Source organism: Ailuropoda melanoleuca, chromosome 9, assembly GCF_002007445.2.
Source record: "Ailuropoda melanoleuca isolate Jingjing chromosome 9, ASM200744v2, whole genome shotgun sequence".
NCBI classification, from domain to species: domain Eukaryota; kingdom Metazoa; phylum Chordata; class Mammalia; order Carnivora; family Ursidae; genus Ailuropoda; species Ailuropoda melanoleuca.
The window spans coordinates 89,638,878-89,654,635 of NC_048226.1; positions in this window are offsets into that span (position 1 = coordinate 89,638,878).

Below are 15,758 nucleotides of genomic sequence, written 5' to 3' on the forward strand. Positions count from 1 at the left end.
ATAATGTTCCTTGGTACTTACCCAAAGGAGTTGAAAACTTGTGTCCACACAAACTTGCACATGAATGTTTATAGCGGTTTTATTTATAATTGCCCAAACTTGTAGCAACCAAGATGCCCTCTGGTAGATGAATGGATAAGTAAACTGTGGTGCATCCAGACAATGGAATACTATTCAGCACTAAAAAGAACTGAGCTATCATGCCATTAAAAGACATGCAGGAACTTGAAATACATCTTACTAGGTGAAAGAAACCAATCTGAAAAGGTACATACTGTATGACTCCAACTATACGGCATTCAGGAAAAGGAAAAACTATGGATGCAGTAAAAATATTAGTGCTTGCTAGGATGTATTGGGGAAGAGCAGAGAATGGGTGAAGCACAGAGGATTTTAGGGCAGTAAAGATTTTCTGTATGATAGTATGATGGTGGATACATGTCATTGTACATTTGTAAATCTCATACAATGTGAAACACCAGGAGTGACCCTTAGTGTAAACCATGAACTCTAGGTAATAATGTGTCAGTGTAGGTTCATCTATCGTAAGGAATGTACCACTCTGGTGTGAGATGTCCATAGCGTGACAGGCTATGTTTGTATGGAGAAAAGGGATATACGAAAACTCTGTATTTTCTGCTCGATTTTTCTGTGAACCTAAAACTGCTCTAAAAACCAAAGTTTATCAAAAATATACAAGGAATATACAAAACATTCGATGGTAATAAATGGCATACCAAAAAATATCCAGGGTAAAGGAGAAGAGAGCAAAGTTCTATTTCATGTATTTCCTCCCTTCCTTTCCCCTTGAACATCACACATGTCCTTTCTCAATGTATGTTAAATTCTTGGCTATTTACAAACACAGCCCAAATATATCATTGATTCTTTTCCAGATTCATCTATGTTATAACATGTATCATTACATTGTTCCTTTTTTTATTGTGGTAAAATTTACAACACATAAAATTAACCATTTTTAAAGTACATGATTTAGTGGCATTTAATACATTCTCAAGTCTGTGCAACCATCACATATGTCTCCTTCCAAAATATTTTTGTCACACTCACAGGATTTCCTGAGCCCGTTATGCAATCCCTCTTCATTCCACCCTACCCCCACCATCACTAATATGCTTTCTGTTTCTAAGAATTTAATTACTCTGGATACTTCATTTAAATGGAATCATAACATATGTGATCTTCTGTGCCTGGCTTCTTTTAGTTAGCAGAATGTTTCTAAGGTTTACCCACATTGTAGTATGTAACAATACTTCATTTGTTTTTTATGATCAATTAATATTCCATTGTATGGATATACTGCATTTTGTTTATCCATTCAGCTACTGATAGACACTTAAGTTATTTCCACCTTTTGGCTATTGTGAATAGTTCTCTGATGAACATCTGTACACAAACATCTGTTTGAGTACCTGTTTTCAATTCCTTGGGGTATTGGCCTTGGAGTGGAATTTCTGGGTTATATGATAATTCTACGTTTCACTTGTTGAGGAAGCACTAAACAGCTGAACCATTTTATAGTCTCATCAGCAAAGTATAAGGGCTCCAATTTCTCTATATCTTCGCCAGCCCTTGTTTTTTGTTGTTTTTGTTCCCCTGCTTTTCTGATTATAGACATCCTAATCAGTGTGAATTAAATCTCATTTTGGTCCCTTCAAGGGTAGTTTCGATTGTCTGATATGTTTTTTTCATATGTATAGGTCACATTTTCTTGCATTTTTTTTCCTTTTCACATTTTGTAATTTTTGGTTGGAAACTCTACGTTGTAGATATTATATTATAACAACTCTGGATGCTAACTGCCATTCTGTTGTTTGATGTGGTCCTTTGTTTATCTGCTTCACTACTTGGCTGAATTAATCTTACCAAGGTTATTTCTCCCGCAGTTTGCTGCCTCTGATATCCATGTTCAGATTTCTTCCCCTTGATTTTATCTTCTAGCCTGGCTACCTGGAGTTTGCCTGTGGTCAGCATAAGCCATTTACTGGTCAAAAATTATACTTAAGCCCTGTTGGCCAGTTACATTTTTGCCCTTTACTATAGGATTCACATGGGGCTTGAAGGCTGCTCTCAGCTCAGGACATTTATGCATTCTGCAGCTCATTCAATCGCAGATTAGGAAGTTGGAGATTCCCTTTCTGACTGCTCCTGAGAGGGTGAAGCCTTGGGTATGCACATAACCTTTAAGACTTCCAGGGAAGAATGTGATTTTAGTTTTAAGCCTTCTTCTTGGGAATCTCCCCTGGGTCAGAGTAGCCTATTGTTCAGTGTTTCTTCAGTGAGATTTTTTTTTTGTCAGGGTTTATGTCAATGAGATTTCTCTGCTGTGTTACTGAGTCTGTGTGTGGCTTCTGGAATGCTCCGAAGTCTGCTCTGACAGCTTCTGTGTGGGCATAACCTAGTGCATGTGCACAGCCTTTTGGACCCCAAGAGTTGACTGTGATCTCAGCAAGGGTGTTCTTGTCTACTCTTTCCCCCATTCTCTCTACTAAACTTCAGATGGCTCTGCCATTTTGCCTACATCAGGGAGCTACCCTATTCCTTAGCTGCCCTCCACCAAGATCTCCACTGCTCTTGACAATGCCTTCAAGCATGGGGTTCCCCAAACCTGTTCCAAATTAAGTCCTGCCAGCAGGAACTTCCTGTAGGGTATAGAGTTTGTGCGAGGTCGTCAGGACAGGCTTGGGCTGCTCTCCAGCCTTACAGAGAGGGAGAGGGCCCGGTTCTCAGCAAGGCCACTGTCACGGGCAGGAGGGGTGCGTGAGGGCCATGAACTGCTCAAACCCTCTGAGGGCCCATTTCCAGTGAATGTTGATTTGTTCCAGTCATTTTATCTGTATCCCAATCAAATATTCAGAGAAAATTTCCTCATTACCTTGTGGAAAGTCTTACTGATGAAGACCGCTGGTTGATTCTCAGGAGTTTCAGGGCCAGTATACGGATTTAGTACTAACCTCATTAGAAGAGGGACTGCAGAAGAGAGAATTGGCAGCAGGGTGAGCTGTACCATTAAATATCAAATCGTCATCCAATTAGGTGTTGTCCTATGAGCAGTGTGTTGTTTCCAGTTACCAGACACCAGATCTCAAGCAGCGGCAGTATCTTCCTAATTTTGAAATGTGTCATTAACCTCGACTGCACTGTTGTTCACAATTGCAGTTCTGCACTATGCTTGAAAAATCCATCCTGGATTTGAAGTTGTTTCTTAGTAATCTGGTGGATTTTGCAGGCCCACCCTTGAAGGCAGACATCTGGGTAACAGCTCATGGGTGTCACTATGTCCTTCTGCCAGTCATACCATCAAAATATAAGGCAGACAGAGTTGTTTGCCAATGACCTCTGCGGGGATCATCTGGCTGGGTAGTGCACACTCTTCTTCCGCAATGTTCCTTGTCATTCATTTATTCACTCATTCATTCATTTGTTTGTTCATTCATCTACAAATTCATTTATCATACAGACCAGAATGAATTAGAGGCAGAGTTAATATGTGTGAATGGGGAGTGGGGAGTGATAGGGAAGTATTTTGGAGGCTTACAATAGAAGAGAACATAGTCAATTTAGGAAACTGTAGGTAAGGTTAGTTTCAGGAAAAAAAAAAAAGGGAGGAAGTATGTAACTTACCAGAAAATGACATAACACTGTTAAAAATGTAGGCTGTGAGCAGATGTAGACAAGAGGAATATTTAGTAGTGTTATCTGCACATATCATAGAACCTGTTATCCAGCAAAATGGGAGAGAGATTTTCATGCCTAACTTAGCATATGCCCCAACACAAACAAAACAGAACAAAGACAATAAATACAACTCATCCTTTTCAACAAAAGTGAAAGTGGCTCAGATCAGAAAGTTCTCAGAAGTCAGATAGGTGGTCCTGTGAAGAGAGGGGGAGGCACAGAACCAAGAGCCACAGGGGTCACAAAAGGGAGACAGCCCATTTGCCAGGCAAATAGCAACATTAGCTGAAGATACACGTTTTTCTAAAACCAAACAAATGACCAAACAAAAAGACATTATACACTAGAGTGAATTTTATGAGGGATAGAGAGTGGAATTGGAGGCGGCAGGTTAGTGAAAATAATAGTAAAATAAAATAAAGGAAAGCGAGCCCTGGCATGGACAGTGGTGATAATAACGTGCCATAAACTTTCGAGTGCAGTGAACTTAATTCTGTGTACTCAGGTCCAAACCTATAAAACATGAACTACAATAATGCCTATAAAGCAAAAACGATCACTTGGAAAGACAAGCGGAGGAGGGTTGCCCTATGGCTAAACCTCGCCAAAGAATTCATCCGTTAGCACATGGTGGGATTAAAAACTAATGCTAGACCAACATTCCATAGTATCAATTGTTAATCTTGTATGTGTTTTTATCTAAAATGAGCACATTCTTAAAATATAGAATATTATAATCTCACTATGTAGCTTTAGTCATTCTTACTTAATCCTTTCACTCTCTAAAGGCTTGAATTAAAACTCTCTAGGTAATTATGTGGGTTTTAAAAATCTGATTTGAATTTAAATGAAGTCAATCTGACTGATTTAAAATATTGGTGCCACTTATTATTTGATACCTTGGCCAAGTTATGTAACCTCTTTGTTTCTTGGTCTCTTCATTTGTAAAATGGGAATAATATAGTTCCTACGCCATCAAGTTATGAATAAGATATATGTGTAAAATGCCATACGGAAACCATTCACAATCATTCCTGGCACACTGAAAACACTTTAAACACAGATATTCATGCCATCATTTGCTATTATCTTATTTATTGTTATGATCTTTTTGAAAGCGTATCACAACTAGAATGGACTGATAAAACACTGAGCATTTATGACTCCTGCCTCAAGGGGGCTTATTCCTGATTGTATCGTGGGTTGTCCTTTACACCTGTGCTTCCCAGAGGAGATTACCTGGAGCATCCATCTCCGAACAGTCTCTGGAAAATAAAAGGCCGTAGACACAGTTCTGCCTGAGTTCAAATCCTGCCTCTGTCAGTTACTAGTTATGTGAACTTTCTGTGCCTCAGTTTCCTTCTATGTACTACGGAGATAACAGCATCATTTCTGTAGGGTTATTTTTGTAAGTATTAAATGAATTAATGTAGCTAAAGGGCTTAAAACAAAACTGAGCACACAGGTGATGCTTAATACATATCTCCTATTACTACTGTAATCTGTGTTAATCTATATAAATTCTAAAGGCCTTAAAGTGAAAAGTGAGCCATTTTTGTGGTTTGGGATATGTCTCTGTCATTCGATAACAGTGTTGCCATACCAAAGTTTCAATTTCGGACAGGCTGGCAAGGCTGCCCATGTAACATTTGAACCTTTATCAATGTTCAGAATCTCAGTGTGTCAAGTTTTGTGCACCAAATTCTCCACATCTGCCCATTATCCAGAATTGGATTTGCTAAACTCTCAGTCTCTCGCCCCTTCTATATATTTCCTCAAATGAAAAATGGGTTTCTCTTCTTCTGTTCCGGGGTCAAGTTCATGGTGGGTGATACCAGATGGCTGTCAGCAAAGAGAGATGAGTTTCTAGGGACTAGGACTGTCATTTGAAGAAAAAAAATTGATTGGTCATTGTACTTGGCCACTGTTCTTACTAAAAATATTGCACTCACTTAATGCACTTACTTCACTGGGGCTGAACTCTGTCCACTCAGGGCGCGTGTTACTGGGGCTGGTAGTGGCAATGGAATGAAAACAGGAATTCTCCTTCTTCTCTTATCACCTGTCTTCATTCTCATCCCCAGTATTGTCAAGAAATGAGTGAGACAGGTGTCAGATGTCACTGTTCTGGGGCCTTCTCCAAACTCCTGCCCTCTGAAATAGCCTCATCACCCAACTTCGGGAGGGAGCCATTCCCTGTACCAAAAGGGACCGCAGGAGCTTATCTGGATGGAGAGAAAGTGGACAAAAAGCTACATTTTCTGATTCATTTCTCAACATTCTCAACATACAATAAACACCATTTTTTCCTACCGACTACCATAGACCTCTTTCTAAGTTTCTAAAACCCTGATTTATAAGCCATGTCCCTAGTCCTACGAGATAAATCACTGCTGCTAAACAAATAATAGTTGTCTCACTTCCTCTTGACAGATACTTACTTTCCTAAATGTTTTTGCAATGAGGAGTGGACAGGTAACATAAGGTAATGACTTATGAGAGAATTTATAAGAATAATTTTCTTTTATGAGATACAAAACAGTGACGGTCACAAAGAGCTGCCCCTCGTGTGTGTGTGTTTGTGTGTGTGTGTGTGTGTGCGCGCGCCCCATTTCATCTCTTCTCTTGACCTTGGAAGTTGTAATGCCATCTTGAAATCATCACAAGAGACTTTACCAACAGGATCAGAATGCTAAAGCAGGATGATGGAAAGATTCTAGATTCCTAATGAGATTGTCAGATTGTTGAACCAGCCTTGAATTCTCTGACCTCCAGTCTCCTTATGTTATAATACTTGTCAATATTATTTAAGTCACCATTAGTTGGTTTGTACACTACTTGCCTTATAATATGAAATATTATACAAGAGTCTTAGAATTTAACAAGGTTGACTGCTTCTCTATCTGCTGCAGGTTGTAGGAAGTAGGCTGTTTGATGTACGGGAACAAGTCTCAGGTTTGTATCCAGAGTACCACACTCGGCTGAATCCTGCACGCTGCTCCACAGCATAGATTACACATCAAAATTTCTCCAGCCCCAAGGCCAGGGAGCTGAGCTTTTATATCCCACGCAAGTCAATGCAATGGGTGGGGTGGGTGAAGAAGAAACATTAAGGCATGTCCAGCTTTCTGTGTATACGACTCAAGAGGCTCTAATAGTTCATAACAACGTTCAGAAGAAGATTGTAGATGCTGATTAGTGGAAGCAAAGCACACAGAAACTGGCGTGTTCATGCACAGAACTGGTCAGTGGGATCAGAGGGAATCAGAGGGCAAGAGTTGACAACATTTGCTACCCCTGTTTCCCTTCCTTGCAGAGACAGCATACCTGCTTCCGCATGGAATAAACAAAGACCCTCAACTCTAGGAACCTGAGCTCCCCAAAGGTGTCTAACTCAGCGCATACAGGCTGTGTGATACTGGAAAAGAATGTAATGTCTCTGACAGTTTCAGAGGCTACTCACGTAGTCCTGTCCAATGAATCGTTTTCACATAAATTGTAGAATTTTATAAAAGAACAACACTTTGGAGATGAAGGGACGGATCCTGTTTGAATGCTACCATCAGCACGATACAAGTCTGTTCAGGAACTTCAATTTTGCTGCAAAAGGGATTTAAGGTAACTTGCATAATACAGGGCAAGATGGAATAGGTTAAAATTAGGAGTAAAAGAATAAAGAGAAACAAGGCAAGAGAACCAAGAATAGCAAGGATGAGACTAAATGTGCATATTATAAATACTTATGTTCCAAAAATTATTTTATAAGAGTTGGAAACCCAAAGAAGATTTTTAAAACCCTGCCTGTTACATAGTTCACAGTGCTTATAAGCTATAAATAGATTAGTTCTATTCTCATTGCTGGGAAGAGACAGGACTTTCTCCCCAGGATCCTCAAGAACACAATATGCGATGTAATGATGTGCTGAATAACACCTCACGTCCTCTCAGTAGACTGTATGATGAGTACTGTAATTTGCTTCTTACGGTTGCCCTTGATCCAGTTGAATGGTCTCCCACCAAGACACAACTCAATAAAAGTGCAAGGGCAGTTAAAATAATTCCCCGAGGAACTGATGGGTTACAATCTGGTACAGGCTTAAAATGACTGACTAATCTGGGAGCCCGTCTCAGCCTGTCCAGTGGAATGTGGGGATGGCATGTCCATCACGCCATTCTTCGCCCTATGACTCCGCAGAGCTTTGATAGATAAGAGGCAGCAAAGAGATTCAGATTATATTGGCTGACAAGCACCTGGAGGACAGTTTTAGTCCATCTAGCCAATTAAAAACAGACCCACTTGACAGGTAGGCAATCGAGTTCGGGACTGGCTGATGTGAGACTTACTAGTTAATTTCTACGAGGACTGAGCAAAGTGGAATCAAATACCCTTGCTTAAAAACCTTATTTCCAAGTCTGTCCTGTGTCAGTCACAGTGCTGCTCCCTGCTCAGGGAGGCAAACACATTTATACTACAGATGACATCATTAGAAGGTTGTGGTTGTAATGGGGCAAGTGGCACACCCCTCGCTCTCAAAGGTCCTTGTTCTGTGTTAAACCATTTTATTAGCACAAGCCTTCTGATATTATCAATTTCTTGGTATCCAGGGACTTGGATCTTTTTGGTTCCCTGGCGCCAAATAGTCTGTGACTTTAGTTTCTTTCTTTTATAGCTCAAAGTTTCTTATCTTGTGAAGCTGAGGAAACTGATATCTCTGGCCTTCCCAAGCTGACCTTATCTTACCTCCTACGATTTTAGACACACACTGCAGTGATAACCCTTTGTGTGGGCAGAGTGGTGGGAGGTCTGGGGAGGAAGGCTTAGGCACAGATGCACCTTCCATTGCTCTGCTCTGCGTGGACACTTCCCTGGGGACTTAACACCCAGTGTAGTCGGTGCACNTGCTTAACCGCTGTGCCACCCAGGCGCCCCCATTTTTAACATCTTTGAGCCTCAATATTCTCGCCTGTAAGATGGAGACAATAATACATATTTAATAAGGATTAAAATAGCATCTAGTTAAGGCTTGGCACATAGTCGGTATTCAAAATATCACTATACTTTCTGAGCTAGCAATGTGCTAAATTTTGTGAGGATTACAAAGATAAGTGGAAGGAAAGAAAATTATAATTTTTGATAGTTTAGTTTGTATTAGGCTTTGTGGTTGATATTCTATGTGGGCTCATCTTACTTTTCCTAAAAACCTGAGGAAGTTTTTCATATTCTCATCTAGCACATTTAGAAATTGTGGCTCAGAGAAATTAAATGAGTTATCCAGAGTCAGTTCTTGCCCTGAAAGGACTTGTGCTCTAATTGGAGACATATGTAATATCTACTTGAAGATCAAAGATCAAAGAAACTGTACAGTATAAAAGAAGTATCATAAATAATTTCACTTACACGTGGAATCTAAGAAACAAGACCAACCAATCAACCAACAGACTCTTAAATACAGAGAGCAAAATGGTGGTTGCCAGAGGAGAGAGGAGAGATGGGTGGGGAATGGGTGAAATAGATAAAGGGGATTAAGAGGTACAAGCATCCAGTTGTAAGATAAATAAGTCACAGAGATGAAAAGTACAGCATAGGGAATATAGTTAATAATATTATACTATTATTATAATAACATTATAATAATATTATAATAACATTGTATGGTGACAGGTGGTGTCTCCATTTATTGTGGTGAGCACTGAATAATGTATGGAATTGTTGCATCAATATGCTGTACACTGGAACTAAGATAACATTGTACATTCATTATTTAAAAAGTATCATAAGGGTGGGGCGCCTGGGTGGCACAGCGGTTAAGCGTCTGCCTTTGGCTCAGGGCATGATCCCCCCCGGCGTTCTGGGATCGAGCCCCACATCAGGCTCCACCACTATGAGCCTGCTTCTTCCTCTCCCACTTCCCCCTGCTTGTGTTCCCTCTCTCGCTGGCTGTCTCTATCTCTGTCAAATAAATAAAATCTTTAAAAAAAAACCAGTATTATAAGGGTAAGTATGTGATCTCCAATTGAGGAAATATGGATGGTAAAGGACCAGGAATTTAGAAGGAGCAATCTTCCTGGTTTAAAGTGTGTATTGATCAGGATAGATTGCCTTATGCTGTAGCAACTAACAACTCACAAATTTTAGTGGTTAAAACAGAGATTTATTTTTAACTCATGGCCCTCACAGGTTGGACACATCATAGCTTAGAAAACCAGGTTGATGGAGAAGCCATCACGTTCGATATTGTTGGCTACTGTGCGAAGAGATAAAAGCTCTGGAGAATCTTATAGTTAATTAAATTAATCAAATGCTTAGGGATTGAAATGTTGTGGCCCGGAGTCACTTCCATTTTCAAGTAATTGGACAGAACTAGTAATGTCACCTTTGCAAACACAAGGTGGGAGGGAAGCACATTTCTACCGTGTGCGTGTGAAGAGAGCAATCTGGAAATATTTGGTGAATGCCAATAGTAATTAACAACATGTGATTCTTACAAGAGTCTAACGTAACTTATTTTTAGTGACTTAATATTTAAATACTGTGTTTTCTAAATACTACTTCTGGTTGAAGATTGCATTACTGACAAGGACGTGAATTTTTGCATGTATGTGTCTATTATCTAAGTCAACTGCCTGTGCACACGAGATGCCTTGCTCATAACCATCCCTGATGATTATCTTTCAAACCTTTACTAAACACCTGGGCTTACTGGTAGAAGCTAGACCTATCCAAAACTCTGCTTCTTACCTTCCTCCCCCCTGCCCCCCCCCCCCCGCTGGCAGACATCACGTTCCAGTTACTTATTTATCCTAAAATGATTTATTGAGAAGTTGCTGTTTACACAGTATTTATAGACACCTTGGAAATGACAAAACAATATATAATCATACTAGAAAAAAATTATTCTAGCATCTACCATCTATGTGGCTGGCTGGGCCAGAAGCTAGGGAGTCATCCTGACCTCTTCCCCCCTTCCTTACCGTACATGCAACCCGTCATCAAGCTCTGTCGATATTGTATTTTTAAGACAATTGACTGTATATTGGGATCATCTGGAATACTTAAAAAAATACTGGTGTCTGGGTCCCATCTCAAGAGTATTATGTAATTGGTCTTGAAAAAGTCCTGACCAGTGGGGCTTGAATAAGTTTCTACATGATTCTCACAGGCAGTCAAGTTTGAGATCCAAGAGGTCTCAGTTCTGTCTACTAATCTCTATTCCCACCTTCCATCTTTGGTGAAAGTCCCTCTAATCTTTAATGCGGATTATTTCAGTAACCGCCCCCCGCCCCCAGGCCTCCCTGGCTCAGCCTGAGTTAGAGTCCCCGGTGCTGTGTTGTGGTTACACCCTGACCATCTCCTGTCAGGCCACTTGTAGAGATTGCATCAATACTGCCTCTTAATCGTGGTTTCTTCTTTTATTTTTATTTATTTGTATTTTTTATTTTTTAGACTATGAGCATATTATGGGCAGCAATTACGATTTGTTATATGCCTGACTTGTAGTTCAGTATATGGCACATAAGGTGTGCTCAGCAAATGTTTGTTGAATAAATATGAATGGGGGAATGTTCAGCAAATCTGGGGCATTAAACCAGCACAAAAAAGAATGAGACAGAGGATCTTATAGAAGTCTTAGTAGTCCGGTGGGGGAACTGGACATCGCAACACTCAATGCGGCAGGAAAAGGGCTATTATAAGGGATGGAAATGTTGTTTCTCAAGGTTGGGGATTAAATAAATTAGCAGAAAATAGCGCCAAAATGATCCTGCTCTATGGATATTCTATGATTTGCTCCCAGTAATAAGAGCATTGATCTGCTATTTAAAATTGGAAAGGTGGAGAGGAATTGAGAATAGAATATGGGGGTGGTTTCACATTTCTAGTCTTTTTAACATAGTCTTTTACGACCCGCTGGTTCCCAGATCACTTTATCGACCATTTGTTTTGCACCTGTTGCCCAGAGGCCCCAGAACACCTATATATTTACGCAGATCTGAGAAACCACATAGGCCAATGGCAAAATGCATGTATAAATTTGTCTGTTCTCTGCACAACTTCTTGCATCTCAACTCCAAATCAACCTTCTGAGCTCTGTTCTGTGATCTGATCTGTGAGCTGAAACTGTCAATGAAACATCCCCTTTGCCAGCACGCTTGCTGTGACGTTCTGCCAGCAGGGGGCACGAGAGGGAGAGGGGAAGGCAGAAGTTCAGGGACCAGAAACTTGCTCCTTCTTTTCCATTTGTCCAGCATCCCGCTGTTACCACGGCAACAACCCTTTGGTTGGCTTGAGCCTCCAACTTCTTTTTTTACACCTTGAACCAGCTCCTGAGTAGCTCACCCACTGTTTATATATCAGTCCCAGACAAAGATTCTGATTGACTACTTGGGTCATGTGCCCATCCTCTGGGCCAATCGCTGTTCACAGAGCGAAGTTGTTCTCTGAGGGGCGGGGCTTCTGGGACACGCCCACCACAGCGGTCAAGCGCTGGGTCTACCTGGTAGTGGAAGAAGAGTCATGAGAAGGGGTACTGGAAAGGCAAAAATATAAGATACTACAGTCAACTATAAGATTACAGGCAAAAAATAATGTTTGACTTCCAAGGAGTCTTAGATGTTGGATAAGCTCTCAGTTCCAAGTAGCCAGAATTCCCTTTGCACACAGGGCTTCGGGGTCCTCGTGCTACCCGCCATTTATTGCCAAACCATGTCTCTAAGGGCTCCCTGGCGTGACCGGACTGGCACAGGTTCCAGAGGTTAAGGTCCCGTTAGGGCTGGATACACTCAGGCATATTCAACATAATAAGGAAGCCAAGAAGCATGAATAAAGAGTGGCTCGCTGGAATCCAGAAAGGTTTGGAAGTGTCATTTAAGTTGGATCCTAAAAAAAATCAGGAAGCATTTAGCAGGCAAGGAAAGGGAAAGTGCAGTGTGGAAGATGTTCTGGGTTATGAAAATACAAGGGCGGGAGAGACCAAGGCATGAAAAAGGCATCATGGGTTTTGGAGAATCATTTTGTGTGGCTGAGCATAACATGTAGGGGATTTGGGGGGGGGTGTAATACGTCTGGAAAGACAGATCGTGGCCAGATTGTGATAAGCCTAGGATGCCATCAGTTCTCTCCGAAAACATCTGCTTCCCGTGTGCTGGCCAAAGCTACAACCATTTTCACACGTACTTCATTTTGGGACTCCCTTTTTACGGAGCCTTGGAATCAGTTTGCTTCAAAAGGTCCAGTCCGGGGAGATGATACCGGGGAGGTGAAGTGGGTTAAGCCTGAGAATGGATGCTTTCCAATTTGTTACCCGAGCACATTTCAGAGTTTGGTAAGACATCTTCAAGCTGTTACAAAGTGCAGCGAGCTTTTCATCTGCTGCATTTCTGCACCTGCGTGTTGCCTCGCCCACCGCTGGGTCAGGCTCCGTGAAGCCCCAGAAATGTAAGCAGAAAATCGGGCTGGGAAATCAGGGAAGAGAACAAATCGGCCCAAGCCTGACTCATCTCAATACTGAACTATGTAAACAAAGTTTAGCTGCAACGGAGCAGTTGGAGTACAGATCGCCGGGAGGCACTGGAACGATAACGAGGCTGAAAGGGACGCAGGAGCATACGTTATTTTTAACTAAAATATAAAGGACAAGACAGACGGGGGAAAAAAAACAGCCTTTTAGAAATGTGTTAGGGGAAACATTATCACCGTCCCCACACTGCTGCGTATCTTTCTGAACCGCTGACAACCGATTTACCCAGGCTGGGTTTAAAGCAGTTTATAATGATCTTCATCCTGCTTTTATGGTTAATTAATTACACCTTTGCCTGCTATTGCCACCAGTATGGGAAGTACAGACAGGAGGAAGAGATGATGATTAAAAACTGCGTGAAAATTCACCATTGAGCTACATAGTGCAGGAAAGGCAAGGATGAGCTGGAAATAATCCTGGCCTCAGGACCGGGAGGGCTTGGCTACTGGCCCAGTGCAGGATGGGTAAGAGAGGGACCACCTCATCCTGGCTGGGCTGGACTTTTCTGGATTGAAAACTGAAAATCCCACTTTTAGAGTGCTCCCTGCCCCTGGCAAACAGCATTGGTCACTCTAGGGAGGGCTGGAGATCTAGCTGACTGTAAGTCAATAAGCCAGGTGAGGCAGGCCAGGGGTTTGGGGAGAGGGAGGGCTGCCCCCGGAAATGGCACAGAGATGTGAGGGCCGGCCTCAACCAGAGGGCATGATGCTCTAGGGAGCACCTAAATAGTCAAGCAGAGAGATTGTGAGAGTGAACAAACTGGCCTCAAGCCTCGAGAATCCAGGACAAATAATATTTATCTGTCCAAGCAGGTAACTCGCAGTCTTGGGTGAAGTGGGAATGGGGGGTTTGTATTTGGGCTAAAGTTCTACGGAAAGACTTTAATCCTTGAACAAGGGACTGGCGACACCAGGAAGGGCACCTTTGTGGACGGAGGTTATTGAATTTCTAGGTTGGTTTGCGGGAAAGAGCAGAAGTTTGGATAACTTAGAACTGTTTGTTGGCTTCCCATTGTCCTGAGGACAAAACCCAAGATCCTTGTTTGGAAATGGAGAGTTCTCTGACCTGTTCTCAGCTCTCTTCTTACCTCTTCATTCTCCCACACTGGTCATATCCAGTCATTGGTGTTTCTTCAACTGTACCAGGTTCTCTCTCTCCCCAGCCTTTGTGTCTGGTGGCTTCTCTTCCTAGAGTGTGTCTTCCACTCACACTAATTTCTTTAAGGGTTCAGCTCAAATGTTTCCTTCCCTCCTATCCTACCCCAGTCATTCCCTGAATTCTCATTTTATGTCATAACCTAGCCTCTGAATAGAATGTAGGCATCCGACTTTCCAGTTTTACTAGAGAAGTTTCAGGCAGCCAAGATGATGCCCCTGAAGGTCAGACTCACCTCCTGGGTCCCCAGGGGACACACTGTGGTCTGCAGGAATAGTTTCAGATGAGCAAGGATAACCGCTGGTTACCCTTTTGAAGCTCTAGATCCCTTAAATTTCTCAGCAAAGAGTGAAGGCTCTAGTTGAGTATTTTTTCTCAACGCTATTAACATTTTGGTGGGATGAGGAGGTGGGGAGAATGAGTGCAGGGGAGCCTGCCCTGTGCATTGCAGGAGGCATAGCACCATCTCTGGTCCCTACCCATTAGATACCAGTAGGATCTTTCATATTATGACAACCAAAAATGTCTCCAGACATTGTAGAATATTTCTCAGGGGACAAAATTCAGCCCAAGTTGAGAACTACTGCTCTGGTGTAAAGGAACATCCTGTACAACACGGGCAGGACCCTTACAGGGCAGAATCCTCACACCCTGCACCCATGAGCGGTTAATATACACGGCACATGGGCTCAGTGAAGACCTGTAGAGAACTTCAGGTGAGTATCACATTGCCTGCCCTGTGGGACTTGACCTGATGACCCGTGATCTATCTTGGTCCAACCTCACAGCCATTTTTTGCTCTTTAAAAAATGGATCCTCCCTCTTTTCACTGTAATATAAATCTAATGGAGAAGCCAGAGATTGGAAATTCTATATTGAGTCTATGGCTTAGTGTATGTGTGGGTCTCTTCTAGATTCTAAACACCCTAGAGTATGAAACAGTATTATTATTTTTTAATGATTTTGGTGTTTCTCCCATCCAGGGTCTAGAATGGAGCTTTGCACGGGATAGACAATTCAATAATTAATCAAGTCAAAGTTAAAAGTCAAGAGAATATTTGGAAGCTTTCATGACCAGAAAACAAGATGGAGCTGACTCACTTGATCCGAGCCAAGAGAAAAGCCACTTTTCTGTGAAGTGTGGTACTTGGTATCCAAGGCTACTCTTTGGACACAATTATAGGCCTGGGAGTTGCAAGAAACACAGAATCCTAGATCCTCTAAATCAGAATCTTCATGTTAAGAGGTCTCCGGGAGATTCCTATGCACATTAAGCTTTAAGAAGCATGGTTTTATAGCACCACCTCTGTATTCTTTTTTTTTTTTTTAAAGATTTTGTTTATTTATTTGACACAGAGAGAGACAGCCAGCAAGAGAGGGAACACAAGC